The following is a 4306-nucleotide window of genomic DNA, read 5'->3' as shown; positions in this document are numbered from 1 at the left end:
GTGTGTGAATTTCCATCTAGAAGTTGTTTCTGTGAAAATTGACAGTTTTAGAGCAGGAATAAATATGAACAATTACAGCTTGGCTTTAGTTTAATGGGCAGAAAGGCAAATACCAAAGGACAGATAGCAGAGCCATTGTGGAAAGGAAAATCTATATGACCTGACAATGAATTATATGTAAGTGGAGAGATGGGGGTGAGTTAAGACACTGAAAGAAATTTGGAGATAGCATTAACCTGTGTGGTGAAGCTAGAGGAGCTGATTTTGAGGGGGGAAATCACGACTTCAGAGTCTAGACATATGTATTAGTTTATTGCTACCAAATAAATTTCTCCTAAACTTAGTGGCTAAAAAACTTGTTTCTACCCATGATCTCTGTGCCTAAGTTGGAAGATCCAAAAACTGGGGGCTAGAATCTCTGATGATCCTTTTACTTGCATGTCTAATGTTTGATGCAACTGGTGATTGGTGTCAGTTGGGAGCCTGGCAGGGACTATTGACCAATACACCAATAAGTGGCCTCTTCATGTGGCCTGGCTTCCATACAACATGGTGGCTGGGTTCTAATTCAGAGAGCATTCTGATGAGGGAAATACAGAGAGAGATCCAGGTGGCAATCATATTGCTTTTTAGGACCTTGCCTTGGCCATCACAACACACTGCTCTGCTGTATGCCACTGGCCACAGCAGTCACAAGCCCTCTTCTTCAGATTCGAGGGTGAGAAAACTAGACCCCACCTCCCAGATTGGAGAGTGTTATATTTTAAGAGCATGTGGGTTGAAATAAATGCATAGTTGTGTCCATCTTTGGAAAACAAATCTGTCATACTTCATCAGGCCTTAAGGTGAATTAGACTATTAATGGCTTCATGGATTATCACTTTGAGATGGATTTGCATTGTTTTAGTCAGTTTTTTCATTGCTGTGACCAAAATACCTAAAAAATCAACTTAGAGGAGAAAAAGTTCATTTGGGGTTCATGGTTTCAGAGGTCTCAATCCATAGATGGCTGACTCCATTTCTTTGGACCCAAGGTGAGGCAGCATATCATGGTCCAGTGGAGGAAAGACATTTCCCTCATGGAAGCAAGGAAGCAGAAAGAGAAGGGGAAAGGGGCCACAGGGAAGATGCACCCTTCAAGGGCATGCCCTCAGTGACCTACTCCTCCAGCCATGACCCACCTCCCTACAGTTACCACCTAGTCAGTTCATTCTAAGTAGGATGAATTGATTAGGTTACAATTCTCATAACCTAATAATTTTACCTCTAAATAACACAAGCTTTTGGGAGACACTTCATATCCAAGCCATAACATGCATATAGCCTAAGGACCCCAATGACATTCAATGCCTTAATCTAAACAAATATGTCACCATAAAGTTGGGGAGGCAACATCATTAATAGTAGGAAGCATGATTAGAATATGGGAGTTTTAATCTTTGATTTAAAAGACTTAATATAAAAACTTTAAAAATACTTAAAAGTCTTTCACATGGCTGTATTAGCTTTCTGTTGCTATGGCAAAATACCTCAGAATAACATTTTATGAAGGAAATATTTATTTTGGTTCATAGTTTCAGAGGTTTCAGTCCATGGCCACTTGGCTCCTTGGTTTCTTGGCTGTGGTGAGGCAGAACATCATGGCAGAAGGGGATGGTGGAGCAAAGCTGCTCAACTTATAGTGGTTGGAAAGTAAAGAAAGAAAGGAAGGGGATTGGGCAAGATATATCCTTCAAAGACACACTCCCAATGATCCACCTCTTCCAACTAGGCCTCACCTCCTGAAGCTTACATCAACTCCCAATAGTGCCATTAGCTGGGGGCCAAACATATGAGCCTTTGAGAGACATTTAAGATCCAAATCATAATAATGACATTCAAAGTTCCCTGTGATCTGGCTCTTGCCTAATTCTTGTGATTAATCTTCCATCTATTCCTTAATTTACATCTTAACTTCAATGCATGCCAAATGCCTAGAAGCTTATCAAATAAACTCTCTTAAGTCAGCTTCTATAAAAGCAGAGTGTGAGGCAGGGATTTGGGCCCTTGTAATTTACTGATGGAGACCACTCAGGAAGAAGGGAGTGATAGAAGCAGGATGGGGCAGGGGACAGAGCAAAGCAAGAATGTGGGCTGATTTACAGTCGAGCGTAGGTCCAGAGGGACACCACAAAGGTAATGCCATTCTGAGGCAAGTGTCAGGCAGTCATTGGCTGCAGGTTGGGGAAGGGGTCATGGCAAGCTGCTGAAATGATAGGGCCTGCCCATCATCCAAGGTGGCTTCCACTCCTAAGGGCTGTATTCTGGAGAAATGGGAGTAGTCTTCAAATGAGACAGCTGTAGGATTGGAACTCTGGCCAGTAAAGGGAACCTAGGAACTTGGGAACCTGGGAAGGCCACCTGTGGGGGCATCACACAAATGAACCAGTTTCAAGGCTTCAGCCTATGGTTCCTTTTATTTCCTTATTCTGGGAGATAATTGCCTCTCTTATCACTAGCTCTTCTTCATCTCAGGTGAAGTTCAGGTGCACCTCTTCCAGGAGGCTTTCCATGGTAACTCTTCAGCTACATCCTCTTCATCTATATTCATGTAGAACCTTGTTTAACTCTCTGTCTGTGAGCATTTACTGCACCATATTAAAAACATCTGTCTCTATATCAGGCTTTTACAGTGGAGTAGCAGCTTACCAAGGCAGGAACCATGTCCTGTTTGTCTTTCGACCTCAGGCATGTAGCAAAAGGGCCAAGCAGAACCTAAGTAAATATCTGATGAACTGAACACCAAGTAAAAGGCTTCTGTGGCCACGTAAGTCCAGCTGGCTGTGCTGCCAAGAACTCTTCCATGTGGGATGAGGGAAAATCAGAGACTAGCAATATTCTTAGGATGAATTAAGTGATTTATGATATAAAAACTAAGGGTTCTCACTATATGAAAGTAAAAGTATGATTCTACTATCCTTTTTTTTTTTTTCTTTGCAGTACTATGGATGGAACCCAGGGCTCCAGCATGATAGGTAAGCACTCTACCACTGAACTACACTCAGCCCTATGGATACATTTTAAAGGACACATTCTAACATTGATTCCATGTTGTCAATTTTTAAAAAATAGCCTTGGAAGGGGGGAGAGAAGAACAAAGAAGCCTATACTTTAGCAGGAATCAAAATGTTTGTTTTTTTAATTAGTGGAAATGGTTTGTGTAAAAGCTGGTTTTAAATTCTTCACATCACAGATCCTCCTAAGAAGTTAAGAGGAAAACTAAAATATATTGGCACTATGGGCTAAATAAGATGCAAAGGGCCTAAACCAAAAGAAAGGCAGCAGAGAGGGGGATTCAAGTGATATCCAAAAAGTAATAACTCCACAGTACTTGATGGCCTGGTGGATGTAATGGAAACAAGAGATGGAAAAAGATTCTAGGTTTCTAGAGACAGGAGAGGATAAGACTGGCTGTGACAGGCCTCCCTCGCCACTGTGCTTAGAATCACTCTGTGTGTCATGTGCACCCCTGGGGCTTCACAAATAGAATAATGATTCTCTTGCCTGGTGAGTTCCTATCATTCCATACTACAGCGGGGTATGGGGTGGTGGCCTCAGGGAAGTAAAGTAGAAGGAGGAGGGCTCCACAGAACTTATGAAGAGGAAAGATGGAGATTCTGAGGCCTCAGTGAAGATACTCATGCACCCTGACTTGTGGCAGGAAGTTACTCAAGTGGCATAACCCGCTGGGGATCTTTGTGGGGACTGCCCTGGGCCTAGTTCCTTCACCAGCTATTTTAATTTTAGCCTACATCACCTCTCAGAGCAACCAGGTCTATAAACATCCATATAGTTAGCTGTGCCTGGAACTTGGCAGAAGGGAACAGCTAATAAAAAAGAATTGTATTTGGCCTTCTGCTGGGCACTTGGCTGCCTTTGATTGACAGATGCCTGGATTTCACTTTGATTTTCTGGGTGTCTCACTATCATCACCATCCCTCAGCACCTCTCCTCCCATTGGGTTTCAGAAAGAGGGTTCCCTGAGCACAAGGGTTTTTTTAAAATATTTTATTAGTTATTCATGAATCTTTATTTATTTATTTGCTTATATGTGATGCTGAGACTCGAACCCACTGCCTCACACATGCTAGGCAAGTGCTCTACCACTGAGCCATAACCCCAGCCCCCCCCAGCAGAAGTTGATCAGAAGTTATCAGTAGGTAGATCACAGCAAATTGAGGCTCCATACAGTCCCACAAGATGGATTACCCAAGGCCAGTCTCTTGGGGAATGCAGGAGGGCAGTCTCCAGACTGTATTACTGCTTG

Source organism: Urocitellus parryii, chromosome X (genome assembly GCF_045843805.1).
Source record: "Urocitellus parryii isolate mUroPar1 chromosome X, mUroPar1.hap1, whole genome shotgun sequence".
NCBI classification, from domain to species: Eukaryota; Metazoa; Chordata; class Mammalia; order Rodentia; family Sciuridae; genus Urocitellus; species Urocitellus parryii.
This window is presented reverse-complemented; position numbering follows the sequence as displayed.